The sequence below is a fragment of the Grus americana genome, chromosome 6 (assembly GCF_028858705.1).
Source record: "Grus americana isolate bGruAme1 chromosome 6, bGruAme1.mat, whole genome shotgun sequence".
NCBI classification, from domain to species: domain Eukaryota; kingdom Metazoa; phylum Chordata; class Aves; order Gruiformes; family Gruidae; genus Grus; species Grus americana.
The window spans coordinates 40500687-40519160 of record NC_072857.1 but is presented as its reverse complement, the minus strand read 5'-3'; the positions used below and the strand labels follow the sequence as shown (position 1 = coordinate 40519160).

Sequence of the window (18474 nt, the reverse complement as noted above, 5' to 3'; positions counted from 1 at the left end):
TGGAGTCTGTCTACTGACCGAGGATGATCAGGACAGAGAAATCAGGTACCTGCATGTCTCAGTTTGAAGGTTCAGCTTCCCCGGTATAAGCTCATGGGATGAGACCTCCTTGTAAATCCAGCTGTGGCTCCATGCATTCGCCATGGAGCTGCAGGACTTGGTGAGCCCTCCCTCTCCCCCTGTAAGGACTTGTGTTGAAACACTTGCCCAAGGGAACAGGCAACTTGGGCCACTTGCTTTTTGTTCCCCAGCCTGAAAGATCCCCACCACAACTCCACCTCTGAAACAGCGCAAAAAGAGGTGGCAAGGCTGATGGGCAAGGAAAGCAAGCGGCACCTCCTCCTCCCACCACCTGGAGCACTTGGCTCTTCCTGGGCACTATAAGGGTGCTGCCCGCTGGGTCGTGATTCCCCTTTGGAGAGCCCAGCACCATCCATGTCTCCCTACAAGGAGTGTCCAGGATCAAGCCACACAGATTTCCAGCTTGGATTCTCCACAGCCAAAGCAAACCAAACTCTGAAATACTTCTGAACTCTTGAAAGACCCTCAGACCCTCTGATGATGAGCCCAGAAATGCTTGGGTTATTAGCTGCTAATAACGGTGGAGGTATGCCAGCGCTGGGAACAGTTCATGCTGTCATCACAACACGGGGAAGAAAGGCTGGCTGAACAGTCAAACACCTTCACGTAGATGTTTCTGAAGAGCCTGGGCTGATGTGCTCAAAATGGGGGGTTTAGCTACAGGGTTTTCGTGTAGCTCCTACCAATTTCTCATCCGGCTCTTGAAATCCTAGCCCGTATGGAAGTCAAGCTGGATTCATCCAGCTCGCGCTCTGCTCTACGGCGGGCAATGCCTTATGCTGAAGCGGGAAGGAATGCGCCTCTGGTATGCCGAGACTATGGATTTCTGATGATATCTTCTGAAAATGTTTCTGACGGGGGTTCTGGCCTCTTGCTTCCTGGGATACGTGTTTCACTTTGCGCTGACTTGCAGTGAAAAATATGCGATGGCAGTTTGAAGAATTGTGCTTTCCACCCTGCTACCAAGCCAGATGCATTTCCTCTAGGCAGATCTTTTTTATTTTTTTCATTATTTTTCTCCCCAGGCTAAGGTTTTAAACTGAATTCCTACTGGTAGAGTTTCCTCCCTTTCGTGTTGTGCAAGACCCTGGCAGTGGGGTCAGGACTTGGAATCTGCAGATGGTCTGAGGTCTTGTGATCCAAAGCTCCGTGAAATAAGTTGGAAATGGGCAGGGGGAATTTCTGTGTGTTGCAGAAGGAGCAGGGTCTGATGTGGCAGCACATCTGCTTTCGTCTGAACTGAAGTCCGCGCAGACACACCCCTTCGTATTTGAATTATCATGTTAATTAGGCCTGACCGGGAATTTCCCAACTTCGATATACAGTGATTTTTGCAGATTGAAATTTCCAGCTGAAAGCACCTTGACAAACTGGAGAGATTTTGCAAAATGATGGCTTTAAAGAAAAAAACCCCATTTCAGCACGCACCTACCCCGACTTTGCCATGCTTTCCCCAAAGTGACACGCCCAAGGTCCCCCAAGAAGTCTGTGGCGGAGCAAGGAGCAGGAACGCTGCTTTTTTCCTCGGACGCGCATCTGGCGTTACAGGATCCCTTGTTCCAGCTGGAACGACCTCAACCAGAGCTTGGCTTCACCGAAGCAGGGTTAGCGCTCTCGGTGTCCTCACCACCAGTGCTTCCACCAGCAGAAACGGAGGAGGGGGGCGGGAAATGGAGCTGACATCATGTAAAATGATCATTACAGGAAAAAGAGACCGAAACCGCATCCATTTCTGCCCTCCTGTCTGTGACTTTTCAGCTGTCTGTGAGTAACTAGATGGCTGCTAGGAACAGCAGGAACCCGACTGTCATCTCTGCTGTTCTTTGTCAAGACGAGGCAGCTCTGAAATAAGTTAGAAATATGGTTTTGTTTGGGGTTTTTTTCTTTTTTTTCATCTTGTTGCCATAAGAGCTATTTAAGTTCCTCCTCTCTGCTCTGCCTTCTGACTGTCGGTGAGGTGGTTGCCATCTCGCTGCTCGTCTGGCGTTTCGTTACAGTGCAGCATTGTAGAGGCGGGAAGAAGCTTCTTTAGGTGACACCTCTGTAATGGCCTTAAGAGAACCAAATCGTTAAGAAGCCCGAAGAGCTGCTTCGACTGATCAGCGTTTCTAACTCACGTTTACCAAACGTGCCGTGCCATCTCCTCTCATCCAAGGCGAGAAAAGGCTTAATGGGCTATGCGAATAGCGAGGTCTTATTTGTACGCCGCAGGATATCTGTAGCACCAGACGCTGGTTCATGCGCTAAGCTGGTACCGCTGGGTGCTGTAAGTGGGGTGTTACATCATTACCATAGTTCGTGCTTGTCACTTAACCGTAAGGAGAGCTTTAGACACTGCATGCATTTTGGTTATAGCTGCTACAGATGTTCATAACCTACAAAACTGACCTTTTTGCAACTCTTTGACCTTTAGCACGGGAGTAGCAACGCAATCTTGGCAGCGCCTTGCTTTTCTTAGCACTTTGGACGTCATAAAATTACAGAGCATTCCAGGCATCTCAAGAAAATGTAAGTCTTAATTTATTCCAGCCTTGAGAATATTCTTAGGCCGTTTTGCTAATCGACCCTTCAAAGGACATGCATGAATCCTCATCCCGCCCCCCTCCCACCGCCCCTAAACCTTGGCTTGGTGAAGGATGCTTGTCCCATATTAAACTGTCCCGAACCTTGAGCTGAATCAATGTTCCTTACCTTTCTGCGGATGATGATAATGACTTTGCAGACCATGTACTCCTAATGTTTCTCACATGAAAAAAAAAGTCACTGAAGTCTGGAGAGAGTCTCCTTAATGTTTCTATTTATAAGCCCAAATGAATACGGGCCCTGTGGACATCATTGCCTCCTGCTGCTTCTCCAGCCTACGTGTCCCTTGTCAGTCTTTGGCTTTCCTTCCACTTTCTGGGGCAGCTGTCATGCTGCCCTGAATGTCCTCGGATCCTATGTTCTGCCCAGCACAGGTTCTCCTTGGAAAGTGTTTGCGCGCTGCAGATAATTTAGCAAATTGCTGGTTAAAGCAAGACCCATGTGGACACTCTGGCATCTCTTCTGCTCCCAAAGAGGAGCTAAGTTTTCTTGCAGGAGTTGTCTTCTCAGTGGTGCCATGGGTCACGGCATGAAAAAATGCAAGCCAGACAGGTGTGTCCTGAAGACCTGCTGTTGGCTGGCCAGAGATAAGCCATACCCAGACTGCAGCCCCCACCTCGGCTCAGAACAGGAGCTTAGGTCTAAAGGAGGCTCAAATTTGAACTCGTTCCTGGTTCAGGTTAGAGGCTTTGCTGTGTCGTGGTGAATCCGGGGAGCTAAAAGCAAGATCGTGATTGCTTCATATGTAACCTGTAAATTTATCCTGGATAAAAGTAGTGCTTGAAATCATCTGATGATGTTGTCAGGACAGGTCAAAGCAGGGAGGGTTTCTCTGTGGCAGAGCTGGATGGGTAAATTCCTCCTATTTCATGCGATTTCTCACTGGCAAATGTGTGGAATCAACTGAAGAACCCATGTTGGTACAGGCAGAAGCCTCCTGTCACCCTGCAGTGGTGTACCCTGCAGAAGTACCTCTGAGCTGAATGACTTCATCTTAAGAAGTCAAGCCTTACACACTGGGTTTGTTGTCCTTAGGCGCTTTCCCCTGCCACCAGAAAAGCTTTGGGACTCTTTGCCGCTTGATTGTATCTTAAATTCTTCCCAGTCCTCCCCTCTGTGTGTAACCCTGACTGGTCACCAAACAAAGGGTGATTTTCAGGCTTTTTTTGGTCTCAACCTACAGTTTTGATGGCTTAAGCAAAGCCTTTCGGGCAAGGTCAAAGACAAAGATCTGAGGAAGGATTTTACTGCGGAGGATCAGACTTTGGTTGCTATCTTGATTAAATTAAACTAAGCGTTATGCATGATGAACTTATGTAAATATCATGCTCTCGGCTTCCCTCAGTGCTTTATTAGGTGTTTTAATTGCTTTACACCCTTTTCTGCATGTTGTCTTAGACGCGCTTTACATCAGGGACTTTGTCTACCTTTGTGCCATGGTTGGTGGTGGGATCTTGGCACCAGATCTCTGCTTTGGGAAATGTATCAGACCAGCCCCACGAATGGGACAGAAGCTGTTGATGACATTGCTTTGCCCAGAGGCTGCTGTAGCAGAGGAAGTCTAATCACAGACTTCAACAGGCTTTGTCAACAGGTCAAGTCTACAACAAAGCTGTTCTGAGACGATAGCGTCAACATAGTGCTATTTCCTGCAAAACCAGCTTAGCTTGGGGCAGGAATCACAAGATTTCTCCTTCAGAGGGCTCTAATCAGTCTTTCTCTTCTCCTTTGGGCCTGTTAAGTGGGATCCAGCCCCTAAGCTCTGATTACAGCAGATACCAAAGACCCCTGTAAGGGCTGAATAACTCCTTTTGTTTATTCTGAGCGTTGCTTCAAGTACAAGGTTGGTCAAAGTAGCGCTGGTGGTGGAAGAGCAAAGAACTTGTGCCCCTCCACATGGAATGTTACTTCAATTTCCAGCTACTTCCTACTCGGGGAAATATTGTTTGCAGATGGTGCGGGCGCAACATGGTTGTACACAGCTCCGTTATTATCAAGAAGGATTTATTGCTGCGGAGAAGTCGTTCTGCTATCTTGTTTCCCCTCCTCCCTCTCCCGTGGTTCACTCTGCCCACCGATGTGTGGAATGGTTCTGCTCAAAATCCATCCAGTGGCAAGACGCAAAAACTCAACATCTATAAACTTGACAGACTGGTTTGCTGTTGTTTTCTTTAAATCCCAGCCTAGGCTTGGCGTGGTGGACAGAAACGCCTGCAGATATTTAGTCCTTTTGGGGCCGGATAGGGAGGCAATCCGTTCCTTGCAGGAAAAGCAGTTGTCGTGGTAGGTAGCAGCCTTGATGTGAGGTCTGTCAACCTCTGTCACATCACGCCTCTTGGCAGAAGATGCTCAGAAGAGATGCTCCATCTCCTAGCGTGGCTGTGCCCGAATGGTGTCAACATCTGGCTGTGGCTTCCCTTGAGGCCACCTCTGAAGGCACCCATTTTTAGGCTCCCATCAGCCTGTCTTGAAAGCTGGGACAGGTCCAAAAGACCATTCTACATTCAAGCCAGCTGGCACACGTCTCACAGGTGAGATGAATTTCCTCCTGGCCTCCGTAGTGGAGAAAACCCAAAGTGTCCCAGAGCACCATGACTCTGAAAGATCAATTCTCTCCTTTTCCACCCAAAGCAGAGGTCAGGCAAACAGCAGTTACGCAGGGTTAGAGCCCCAGGCTGGGTTGCGTATCTCGAGCAGGTTATTTCCGAGTCTGTGCGGGTCTCCGTGCCCTGGTTACGCTCTCTTACGTTTCCAAACCTTCTTGGCTAGCAGCAGTATTTTTGAAACGGCATCCACGGAAATTATGGTCTTGCTTCACTGCACACGCTTGGATGATAGCTGGTTATGGCTGTATCTTATCTGTAGCTCTTTAAATCTAGTAACCTGCATTTAAGCGCATTTAATTTATTAAAATTAGGTGAAACATATCTCTTTCCATAAACTAACACTGGTTTTTCTTAAGACCTGCTCAGTGATTTCATCTCTTTCTTTAATTCCACATTTCAATTATTTTTTTTTTTTTTTTAAAAGGAGTACGTACTAGTTATGTGCGTACAGACCGTATTTGTGTGGGTTTGGTGCTGATCGGCTGCATGTGTGTTTACAATAGCCCTTGTGTTATCCCAGCCGGCAGCCTAAAAACACTTCCAAATTATTCCACATCAGAAGCAAAGAGGGTTTGGATAGACTCCTAGGGGAAAGTCTTGAAGTGGTGCCCAAACCTCAGTCCCAGTGCTGTAAGTCAGGCACGTGGCTGATATTTTATCCACCCCCAACTTGGACTTTCGCAAGCTGTTTTGTTTGTGGAGGAAACGGGAACTTGGGAGCAATTTTAATCAGCGATTTCTTGGAGGTGGGCTTCTTCCTTTGTCCTCTCTGCCTCTCTCGACACACGTGCTTGCACTCTGCCCGTGGTTTCTAAGAAAGGATGGAAAATATGTGCGCGTAAGCGCAAGGGCGAGGCTGTACTAAAGCAAACCCCTCGGTGGATGGGGACCGACCTCATTACAGTTTGTGCCTTCGGAGCGGGTCTGATTTTATGCCTAGTTGGATGAGCACCGAGGGATTTCGAGTTCAGCTCTGCCGCTAAGGTGTGGTGTTTGCTGCTGACCTCAAAGTGGGCTGGCAAGTTCAGACCTGAATGGTGCTGTAATAAAAAGCTGGAAACTCTCCGGTAAATGCTCCGGGCTTTGTCATTGTGTCATGAAGGTAATGATCAAAAATGTTTAGATTGCTGCTTTTGTGAAGGAGAAATAGGAGGAGAACTGATGCTCTTTGGGTCCCTCGGCTCTCGGGCAGCTTTGTTGCACAGCTGTCCCGGGACCGAGCACTGCTGTATTTTCCAGGTCTGAACTTCACAAGCAATGCCCTCGGACGTGGTGTCCTGAGTCAGGTGTCTCCCAGCCAAGCTGAGCTCCGCAGCTTGGAGAAACAGCCGCCCTTTGGACCAGACCACCCACCCCGACCTCCCGTGACCAACCCCAGATCTGCAGTGGTCACTCAGGAGAACATGAGCCATAAGTTTCGTAGCTGTGTCTCGGGCCAGTGTAGGTCAACAGTGGCCAAGGGTGTTGGGGGGACAGTCCTACATCATTTGGGAGAAAAGCAGTATTTTGTTGTCTCAGAAACAACCCCCTACAGTGTGATTTCAGGTCTAGAAATACTGGAGTTCTTTGCTTTTTAGCTGGACTACAAATGACATTGTTTTCCAAGAACGTTGGCATTACCGTGGCTTGGAAACTCAATACCTGAGCCAGCTCTGGTCTCGGACCTTCAGTTACTCATATAATACCCCACGTTACTATTGGAATAAAGATCACTTTTAAAAAATGTAATTTAAAACCGGTGCACGCATTGATTTAGGAATGCAAAATGATTTTATTACTATCTCATCTCAAAACCTTTTCCTTGACTGCAATCCTGAATTGCACAATGTATTACAGAAACACATCTGTCATGCTTTATAACGTGAGATAAGACATGCTATCGTCGTTGTTCGCCTCAAAACCCAAAATTTAAAAAATCCAGAGCAATGCAAGAAAAACGTGTACAGTGTCAAAGCTAGAATCAGGTGCAGAACATTTTTGCCCGCCCGAGTATCGGCTAGGGGGTTGGGAGGAGGACGTGCTTTGGATGGGATGGACTAAGAGGTGTCGGTCTTAAAGAGATTGGGGATTCCTTTAGTTGAACCGCCTCACAGAGGTCATGCTCCGAGGCTGCGAGAAAGATCTAAGCTTCTCCTTCCTGGGTGGTGCAGAAGTTCACAAGAGTATGAACGATGCGTGTCAATCACTTGACTCCAGGATCTGGAGCTTTCGGACTCTCGTCTTTTTCTTCTGCAAGTTTATAACAGGAATTCAGGAATCTGGCGACACCGAATGACCTTACAGAGAAAAGCAATAATCGCTCTGGAACTCGGCCCAATCCTTTTACTCATTAGGGCAGGGAAGCTTTTATCGCTCTTGCCGTAATGATGCATTTTTAAAGCGTTTCACACCTACTTTAAATCTCAGTAAAGGCCATGAAACTTCTTTGGTCACGGCCACCCGGTATCTATTGTTAAGCAGACTGCTAAAATGAATCAACCCAGATTAAGCAGCCAAAATTACCACTTGCTATCACTAGCCTGAATCTGTTCCCTCAGAGACAGCCCTGTAAAGACCCTGAACGCTGATTAAACACTTCGCCCGAGTTTGAAAAATTCTGGCAAGAATTGCCTCTAGAAAGCACGGGGAAAAAAAAAAAAAAAATACGAGATGTAAAAGGCTCGATGCGTCAGGCTGCTTGAATCCAAACCCTCCCCTGCCGCAAAACCCTTCGTTAGCGAGCCTTCCATCTGCCCGATGAGAGCTTCTGTATCCCGGACCCAAATTGCCTTGCTCTCTCCCCAGGGGCGTTATCTTGTGAGTTCATTATTACTGCTGGCTGCAATTCACACTCCAAGACGCAGCGCTATTAGCAAAAAAAAAAAAAAAAAGATTGAAAAAATAAAAAAAAATAATGGGTAAATGGCCTCGATTTGCCTTGAAGCTCGGAGCGGAGGCAACCATCCAGGGCAGGGCTGCAGGAAGGACGGTCAGCCCACGTGCCTTCAAATGCACTTGCTGGCAGCGGAGGGCAGAAGGATAAGGAGCAACTTCCTTGCGACCTTTCCCACCGGGGTACTCAAACAGAAGCTTCTGACCCACCTCTCAAAGGTCTATTTGACCCCCCCCTGCCCGGGGCAGGCTGGATCCTGGAGTGAAAGGGTGCTGCGTTGTGCAGGAGGAGCGTCTGGCTCCGCAGCCTCCCCATGAAGCTGGTGGCTTGCAGAAGGCTGAGTGGAGAGCAGCCGTCCTGCTGGAGAACCTGGCTTTGGAACCACCTTCCTCTCCTGGGCAGGTTGGGCTCGAGCCGAGGGATATACCGAATTGGGACAATCCGCTGCGTTACTGCAACCCGGTTCCAAAAAAAACCCAATGCAATGCTTTGGTGAGATCTTCAGCCTCTTTCCCCCCACTCTCAGCATTTCTCTCTGCCCCCCTCTGCAAGCGCCCGTGCACGGGGGAGTCTTAAGGGAGCAATCACGGTTGTTCGCAACGGAGGAATTTAATCTCTCCGGTAATTATAGATGGAAAATCACAACATTGGGAATGTTTTCACTTGAACACAGGGGCATTCCTGCCAAGACTTGGGTTGTCTTAGAAGAAGTAGAGGGCTGCCAGGATCGTGGGATGCTGAGCTGGAAAATTCGGGGGCCAGATCCTGTGGCTGGAGAAAGCGGGTGCAATGATTTTTCTGTCAGCTGAGGATGCAGCTCCCGTGAAACCACGCTGGGATCCTGAGAAGTGTCGCCTGCCTTTCAAAACGCGGCAGATGATGCCTGAAACCCTGTTTAATATCCTGTACGGTTCCCCTCCACCAGTGCTGTGTAGCCTGGCCCTTCACTCCAAATGACATCTGGTGTCAATAGTTGCTTTTGACTGTTTCTCTAGTTTTTGTTAAAGGCAAATAACTTTCATGCAGGGCTTGCGGAGGAGCCACCATCGGAGCCGATGGATGTGCCGCGCAGCCCAAAGCTAAAGAAATAGAGTGAAACACAAAAACTGTAGAGCCGCACCGCTTACAAAGCCCGTCATCTCACATCTGTCAGTAATTTTCTCTTTTTTTTTTCCTTTTTTTTTTTTTTTCTCCCAGCAGAAACTCATCCAGAAGCTGGTCTGAGCGGGATGTAAAACCCTCGGTGCCCAGTGCGTCGGTCTGTGAGATCAACCCTGGCTTCTCCTGCCCAGGTCGCTGCCACCAGCTCTGCCCAGCCCCAGGGCTGGCCCCAGTTTACCCAGTGGCGGTGATTGAAACGGACCCGGCGGCAAAGTCTGGGGTGGCTCCTCAACTGCGCTTACGCCGGAGTCATTTATTTTGGTAGGTCGTGGTTTTTTTCCTGAAAACACACCGTATTGCAACGGGGCCCGCAAGCGATGGTGCCGCTGGGGCTGCTGAAGACGTGCGGCCGCAGAGGTTGCTGTGGGTCACGCGGTGCCCCCTCGTTTAGCTGCATCAGTGCAATTTGTGTGCTGCTTTGCACCTGAATATTGAGAATTTTCCTGTTTGCCTGGCTTCGTCCATCAACTCCAGTAACCGAGGGGAAGGGGATAGCAGGTGAAGGGCGTTGCAGATGCGCGGCAGCCCTCCGGCTGCTCGTCTCCATCCTTTGATCTGAGTGCCTTTTTGGGAGGCGTGCCAAATAAAATTGGGCTGACTTGGCACGAAAGCGGGAGAGGAATTTCACGTGGGGGCTTTTGCCTTTTTTCCGCCGCTCTGGGCGTTGCTGTCCTCTTCTCAGCAGAGCTGCTGTGGTTTTGGGGGAAAGGCTTTTAAAGGAAGAAGGGATGAAAACAGGCAAGGAAAAAAAAAAACAAACAAAAGGATGGAAACTGCTCTTCTCTAGGGTGTCACCTGGTAGAGGAGGACTGAAAAGCTCTGCTCCTGACAGCCGGTACGGACCCTGGCTGAACGGGATCACGAATCGCAGCAGGATGGTGGAGGTGGGAGCAGGACATCTTTCTGAAGACAGAAGGCTTCAGGGGCTCAATAGCCTTTGAGGTATTTTTAATTGCTTTTAATAATTCGCCTCTCCTTTGTTAGCATCAAGCAAGTTGGAATCCAGAGAAAAAAAAAAAAAAAATCTCATTGCTTGGCAAATTCCCTGAGAGCCTGCCCCGGCTTTTTGTCCGAGGACACCTGAAGGCTCGCTTCCTCCCTCCCATCATCTTTCGGCGGGAAAAAGCGGTGATGGAGGAGACGGGCCATCACCTCCATCGGCGGGGCCACCCGGCAGGTCCCCGCGCCCGGAAACCAGGGCAGCGCTTGGGGCTCTGCCTGCTTTGTGTTCCCCTCCCCGATCCCAGGCCTCCTTCTGGGCTGCGCAGAGGGGCTGGAGGGCTCCCGGAGCCTGCGCGCCGTCTCCCAGCGATTTCCGGCACTCTCTAGGGCTGCTTTGCCTTTCTTTTTGGTCACGCCAGCCCACCCTAATGAGCAATTCTGCCTTGCAGTTGACTTTTCTTCCAGGCTGCTCGATTTTGGAGGTTGCAAAGAGGCAGAAAATCTGCAAAAATTTACTAAAGAGGAAAAATGTTTAATAAACCCCTAAATCGATGCAAATTCTGTGGTGCTCTGGAAACGCTCCGCGGTGCGAACAAGCGAGGATGGGCTAGCAAACTCTGGGCACCTGCCAGATGCCATATTCTCTTCTAACTCCGGATTTTATGAATACAACTTCACTCCAGGCTGAATATCCCAGCAGAGCTATCGTCTTATTAACTAGAGAGGTAATTCCTCTGTTCCAGCTCTCTGCAGCTGAGCTTAGGGAATTATTCAGCGACAGCTCTGCTCTGCAGTCCCACGGCACGGCAAGTGAGGAAAACTGGAGGAATACTGCAGTTGGGTAACTCTCACCCCCCCCCAAAAAAAGAGGTAAATAGAGATAAACAGGTGCTTGGTAATTTATATTTTTATTTTCCAGATAATCACCAGTTTTCTCTTTATTTCTTCCAAGCTCTGCCTCAATATCTCATATCCTTTGGAACTCGCTTTGCTGGTTGCGCGTCATTGCGTCTCTTTTGTGGCGTTGTTTTTACCTGTTAAAAATAGGGTTTTTAAAAGCGGATTTTTCTTTTTCTTTGCCTGCTCTTCGCCTCGTAAAAGACTCGTTGCCAAGTGTTTGAACCTCTGCGTCAATCAACAGTATTTTCTGCATCTGAAAAGGAGAATAATTTGAATTCAAATGTGACTTCAAAACTTAGAGTTTTGGGGTTCCCCCCCACCACCCAGGGTTTGAAATATATGTAATTTTAAGAGCGTTTCTTATAAGTACTTACGTCAAAGTAACTTGTAACTACAATCTTTTTTTTTTTTTTTTTTTTTAACAGAAGGTTGAAATTAGTGATAACGAGACTTCTGGACAACTTCACTTGAAACGTCGCTACTTTTGAAAGCTGTGGAAAAAAAAAATCCGGGAAACGCCGTCAACTTTTTTTAGATGCTTAATTAAAAAATAACCGTGATTCCGGGTAGGGCCTTATCCATCCCTAACGCCTTATATTGTCACTGGCGATGGAAACCCATCCTAGGCTGCTGTTGTCCTCTTCTCCTGGACCTTGCTCAGGAGAGGACTCGCTTCTGGAAGTTCTGCCGCACGTAACCAGAGCTCGTGGCTCTCCTAACTCACTCGGACACAGCCAGCCTTGCGTTTTCCTCGCAGGCTAATGCCGTGCTAATTTAAAAACTGCAACACTGAAAGGCAAACAAAGAAGAGGATTAGACCAAACTAGTTCCAGAGCACACGTCGTACATACTAATGTCTTGTTGAAACAGAAGGAGGCTAAAAAAAAAAAAAATAAAAGTACTGCCCGTGTGCTTTAACGAGGATGCAAGCTGACTTTCTGAAACCCTGCCTCCTTTTGCCGATCAGATAGGTGGGATTCTGCATTGCTAACGGGGCCAAGGTAATGAGATTATGGTTTATCACTTTGGAAAATAAAGCAGTACCGCTGGAAGAATACAATTTATAGAGGAATTGGGCTAAAGCCTCAGTACGATCACTTGACTCTCCTCCTCAGGTTGTTTTGGGGAAGGCAGTGAGCCTTGCAAACGTTTCCGCGTAGACAGCTCTGCGTCTCGAAGCAAAAACCTTCAGCCACTTCACGGCCTGAGTTTCATCTCCGCCAGACGACAGCCCGAGCAAAGTCGGCTTTGGCGAGAAACAAACACGCATGTTTCGAATGCAGCGGCATGTCACAGATCTTCTTGACCCAGCCGGGCAGGCTGCGTGGCAGAAAACGTGCGTTCCTTAGGATTTTCCCCAAATCCTGCTGCCTGATCGCTCCGCACCAGCAGGAACAGATCGTCTGCAAGCAGAGGAGGAAAACCTCCGCGGTGGTCATCCTGACCGACGCCGCGCACGTCCGTAAGCGGAGCTGTAGCATCCGCTTGTGTTTCTCGCCTCTGCAGCTCCGAGCAGCGACCGCTCTGCCGTGCGGCAGCAGCACCGGGACCCCGAAAGGCGCAGGGGTTAAGGGATAGGAAACGCTTTTTCCGGCTCCGCGCCTGTTTCTGGCGGGTTTTAAAAGTAGTTTTACAGTTGCGTTTCTTTATCTTTGCTCCCTACGAAATCCCCCGCCATGCGGAGCGGACAGCGCTGCCGGGAAGAGAAGAGAGAGATCGATCTCCGCGAAGGAAGAGCATTCCCCCGCGGCAGTTGCTGCGAGGTAGCAGAGGGGCTATCTCAGCCACCCTTAAACTACTATTTCAGTTGTTGGCATAACGTGCCTCTGCGGCGGGCTCGGCGGGTGAGGATTTAACCCTCCCCGCTCGGTTTCCCTACCGGCACGCTGCAGGTCTGGCTTGCAGGGACGCAGCAGCAAGCCGAACTCAGCCTTTAGCAATCCTTTCGACCCTTCCCTCTCCTGTTTTGCTTTTCGCAGGCGGGAAAATATTTGCAAGAGGGCATCGGGCGAAAGGTGGCTTGCTTTCGCTCTGACGCAGGCCGTGTACGCGGCTCCTCGGGACTGGCTCCCCGGACCACCAAAGTCAGTGGTGCGAGTCCTGCCGTCACTTAGGGCTTTGCTGGACTTGCCGGTGACCGGAGGATGCGTGGGCTGTAGCGTCCGCGCGAGAAATTCCGGACGCTTAAGGATTTTTGACTGAGTGATTTTTGGAAAACGTTAGCTACGGCTTGGCATCCTGCCTAATCGCTCCTCCTGGAGGATCCGTAATTTGCTCTGTTTGGGGAATTCGGGGGCTTCCCCCCTCCCATGTCCAATTTTTATTTACAGAACCTCGTACCGATCTAAGAGCTGACGGGTGGTGCCAGCTTTCCATTAGCAAGCTAACGGTAATCCCCGCTTCTCGCTTTATCCAAACAAACCCGGTGCGCCACATTCCTCCTGTCTGCTGCCGCGGTGGAGACGCGGTCCCGGGAAAGCCGAAGCGCGATGCGAAAAGAAGCGAGATAGGAGAGAGGGGAAGAGCTGGTGCTCCGGTGCAAACATCTGGTGATACTGGTCCTGCTGCTCCCTTGGGTGGCAATTTGAGTGCAAACGCTCTAGTGAAGCTCTTGGAAACTCCTTTTGGGGTTCAGGGTTGTTTTGAATCCCTTTTGCTCGTTTGTTTTTTATTTTTGATTTGCAGCACGTTAAAGCCGAGCCATGAAGCCCCGGGTGTCAGCTTCCCCTTGGGGGACTCTCCTGGTCTCCTCACCCTCCGCTCAGGAGCAGCGTTTAAAATCCCGGAGGAGTTTTAAATACGAACGCGCGTGGGTTCTTCCTTTTCCAGTTCACAGCTTTCAAAGAGGCAGGGTGGGTTTCCCCCTCCCTTTAGCAGAGAAAGCCAGGCTTCTCACCCGCAAGTCAAGAACAAAAGATTTTAAGATACAAGTATCAAAGCAGAGATTTGAATTAAAGGGCTCGGCGCTCAGCGCTCAGCTTTTCTCCCCCTCTCCCCCATCCTCACTAGGTCTCAGATGAGGCACTTGGGATTTCTCAGCATCTTCCCGAAGCCCGAGGCTTTCCGTGGTTTATCCTCGCCAGCCTCACTGCAAGCACCACTGTCCTACTCGAGCATAAATCCCCGGAATCTATGAGGCGGGAATGGGATTTGGGGTCATTAAATGGCGGGTAGCTGCTAAAACCAAACCTTGGCTGGTGGGAAGCAGGTAGGGCTGAAGCATCTTCCCCTCTGGCCCGCAGGCGCCCGCGTCAGTTGGACGTGCCGTCATTGCGCCCTGCGTCCCACGGTTTGGCTGTCACCCCTTCCATCTCCCTCCTGACGAGCGGGGGGTTGCAGGGTGCCCGTCAGGGCGGGATTTGCCCTTTCGTGTCAGTAACTTCCCCGACGGCCTTTTTGCGCTTTCATCTCCTGGCTGTTACTGCCGATTTATGCAATTTGGGGCGCCGAGCGATGCGGCAGCTGTGGGGAGGAGATGAGAACCAGAAACCTCACAGGCTTCCTAGGAGACTTCTCCAGGGATAAATCTGGGATGGAGGAAAGCCTGCCCTGATCCTCTGTGCGTGCTTCGGTGTGTCGGGAAAGGACCGCACACCCTGACGACGCTCTCCAAAAGGAGACGTCGCCTCTTTGTTTCTTTCCTCCGCGGCTTTTTGGGATGCTGGAGCCTTACGACCGCGTTGGCTGGAAGATGCCATTGAGTCGACGCTCATCTAACACATTCAGCTGTCAACGGCTCTCACCGGACGTCATTCTCCCTCCGTCACGCATGAGCACTTGCATGTCGAGCTCCCCGGGCACGGGCTGGAGCCCACGGGGGATTACAAAAGGACCGGGGATTACAAAGAAATGTGGTATCTGTCAAGGCGGAGACTGCGCGGCTCTGATCAGCGATTAGAGCCACGCGGTGCGAGGGGCCGTACAAATTGCTGCCGATGGAGATGTTCTCTGCCCTATACATTTTTTGCGGTGCTTGGCTGTTAATCTCACCGTGGGGGCTCCAGGGCGTTTCTGCCATCGCTGTTGAAGGCGGGAGATGTTTGCTGAGTTATTCCTTGTGCGGCATGAGGGTGAGGGCGACGGAAACGGAGGGCAGGGTGAATTTAGGGTTGGGTTGCCTGGCGTCTCCTGACGCTGTGCCTAATCGAAAGGTGTGCCCCGGGTAGATCGACAGGGTGGTGGGATGGAGACCGCCTCGTCTTCTCCTCCTAACAACACGAAAGGGGATGAGGTGCCTCGCCAGGCGGGCCTTGACAACTCATCTATTTTCATTATGTAAATGAACCAGGAGGACAGCAATAATGTCCTTTAATGAAGAAACACGCTGACAGAGCACAGCAGAACTAACGCCAAACAAATCAATTGTCGCTGTGACAACTCCCTTTCCCATTTCAGCTGAAATACCTACTGAGCACTCGCTAAATCTGCTTGCATGCTGAAATAACCGAGCAATGAACCTTTTTTTGCAAGGAAATGCTTTTTTGTCTTTTTTGTCTTTTTTTTCTTCTCTAAATTGGAAGGCCTTCTCCCATTTGTGGCTTTCTCTATCAGATTACCAGTTTGCTTTCCCAAAGGAATTCCAAGCTATATACCAAAATCTCTACCTAGGGCAGCAGATACACAAATGAAACCTGCAAGGTATTTGAATTTTCAATGGGTTATAATAAACTGTAGGAAAAAAAAAAAAAGAGGAAGGTTTTTTTAGGGTTTTTGGGGGTTGGTTTTTTTGGGTTTTTTTTGGTTTTTTTGTTTTTTTTTTTTTTTTTTACAAGCTTCTTACTGAGGGCACAATCTGGTTTCTGGCATCTGAACTTTTAATGTGAACAGGAGAACCTGCAGCCGTTAGCACAGAGCCTGGTGACCCCCTTGCTTTCCCTCCTTGCCAGTGTTGTAGGTGTCTCTTTGCTCAGCTCCTCACTCTGTCTCCTGACACTTCCCCATGGCCTTCTCCAATTCTTTCTTACAAACGAAGAGATTTTTCTCATAATTTTTTTTTTTTTGAGTGAAAAAGCAGTTTTGTCCAAATGCCAGGTGGACGTTTCAAGCAGGACCACTCTGGTGAGGTTCGTGGGAAGGGTTTGCTCTCCTCTGACAAGGAATTGCGATGATGTTGGCGAGGAGGGGTTTGGCTTCATCTCAAACCACCCGGTGAAATCATCTGGGTGTGGAGCGTGGGGCTACCTAGGGCCCAAGCCTGTCCTTGAAAATTCTGGTGTGGGTCTGGTATGTGCGTGGTGGTCCCAAGGAGACGAGGATAAAACCTACATCCTAGCTACAAACTCCCTACCGCATCTGAACCAGGTGGGGCATCTGTACGCGTGTCTATGAATGGTGTGGGGATGGCCAGCCTTGTGTCTTCTCCTGCCGTCTGGTGAAGATCAGGCGGCGTTCATTGGGATTGAGCCTTAACACCTGCCTCTTGCTCGAGATTGCTCAACTCATGCTTTAGGTGTGGCTGCTCGTGGTCTGTCTCCTAAGCAAACCTTCCCTTGTGCTGTCAGAGCAAGGCTGGAGACCTTGAGAACACCCCGCAGAGGCGTAGGGCATCTTCCAGGGCACGAAACTCTTGTGCTTGGGCAAAGGAAGGAAAATACATCTCCTGCCTCCCGCGTAGGAGCTTTGGAGGTTCGTCAGTAGAGTTCATAATGCGGTAAACTATCGGCTTTCTCTGCTTTTCTACAGCTGGCGTGGCTTCAGTGCGTAAGTTGAAGTTCAGAGTGAAGCAGCCACGAGGAGATAGTGCCCTGCTGATTTCTGGTTCCGGAATGCCTGCGGTCTATTCATTTCTGGGGGAGAAGAAAAAAAAAAAAAAAAAAAGAGAGGTGAGTCAAAATGAAGAAAACTGGTGCAATCTTGCCCGGGCCTGGGGAGCCGTGTCCCATCTCTTCATGTGATGCCATGAGGCAGATATGGCTCGTCCATCACTCCGAGGCATGTGTCTAAGCCTTCTAATTAGCGAACATAACCGGAGGTTTGGAGCTTAAACTGGTTCTGACCTGTATTTTTTAATTAAGGCTTTTTTTTAATATAACCCCTGCTTCAGGTCATCTGGTAATTCTAATCTGGACAGAATGCCTAACCTTCTTAACCCTCGATTGTTACGTCTGCGCTTTTAATGCCAGTCTTAAAGAAACATTGCCCCATAAATTAGACGCCAGGTATTAAAGAGGAACAGAACCGCCTGCGAATTAAAATGCTCTTCAGGAATAATTGGACGGACCCTGAAGATCGGCTCCCAGCTGACGTTCTCGTAAAAGCACAAAATACTTGTGTTCCCCTTGTTAACGCTGCCTTGCTCTCGTTTGGTCTGCTTGCCCGTGGGGTCAACAGAGGGGGGGGTCCCGTCTTCCTATTGCCTGATAACGACTCAAACGGGGCAGGGTTAGTATCTCCAGATGCTTTTTGGGATCGTTTTCAGCTGGCTGATGGCCACCTATTCCACTTGTCTCTTGGAAAGAGGAGATTTTTTGATAAGCCTAAGAGCACTGCAGAGGAGACCCTCGTTCCTATCAGCAGACGGGACAACCGAGCAAGTCGAGGGATTAACGAAAGAAAACCAAGCGCTGCGCAATTTTATGAGCGCCTTTTTATGGGTTTTTACTTATCCTGTATTGTTCTGCGTGTAGCAATATCATGCTGAGAATCACAAGGAGAAATGCTAATTCAGTGTTTTTATATAGGGGAAACAGCATGCTAAGTGCATTCCTTAAGTCAGTCCAGAAACCGCCTCCTGGAAAAAAAGTCATGAAAAGCACATGTAACGCCTTGTCAAGCTCGGCTCTTTCATCTGGGATAGCTAAAATATTTTCACTGGGGGAAGAAAGGTTGCTGGGTGGTTGGTTTGTTTGCCTGTTTCTGGATAAAGATCTTCTGAAGGTGGGAAAGCCCCCGTCTTCCATCTGACAGGCGGGAAGGTGCTCTCCAGTGCGGCCCCTGGGCATCGTTTGGGCTGTGATTTCCTAGAGGAGCCGATAACAAAATATAGAGAGATCCAGAGAGAGAGGGGCACAATTTCTTTCCTTGCTTACTAATTCTGGTAGCTTTCTTACGAGTAAGCAGCATAGCGTATCAGGCAGAGGAAAAACTTCCTCATCTCGAATGTCATGAAAAGAAATTGAGGAATGGAAAGAACAAACAATTTGGGTGAAAGAGCCTCCTAACTCCAAACCATCCCCACCAGTTCTCCATAGTACAGCGTTTCAGCCATTCACAGCTCAATTTACCACCTATTTGATGGGGGAAGTGTTTACGACACATTCTCCGCATTCCTTTACCAGAAGTGCTGTAAAATTGGACTTTCCCCCCCGCGCCCCCCCCCCCCCCCCCCCC

General features: G+C 49.4%; 1 protein-coding gene across 8 annotated transcripts in view; it reads left to right on the top strand.

Moving 5' to 3' along the window:
• Positions 1–18440, top strand: part of ACKR3 (atypical chemokine receptor 3) — an 83800-nt gene extending 65360 nt beyond the window's left edge. For 5 of the 8 annotated variants that reach the window (XR_008577762.1, XR_008577763.1, XR_008577758.1 and 2 more), the window contains 3 exons: positions 9343–9564; positions 10091–15215; positions 16828–18440. The gene's annotated coding sequence lies outside the window, so the exon portion shown is untranslated. Of the gene's footprint in view, positions 1–251; positions 6764–9342; positions 9565–10090; positions 15216–16827 lie in introns of those variants that run through there. The other 3 variants (XR_008577765.1, XR_008577760.1, XR_008577764.1) reach the window with 2 other exon arrangements.
• Positions 18441–18474: the final 34 nt, after the last annotated feature.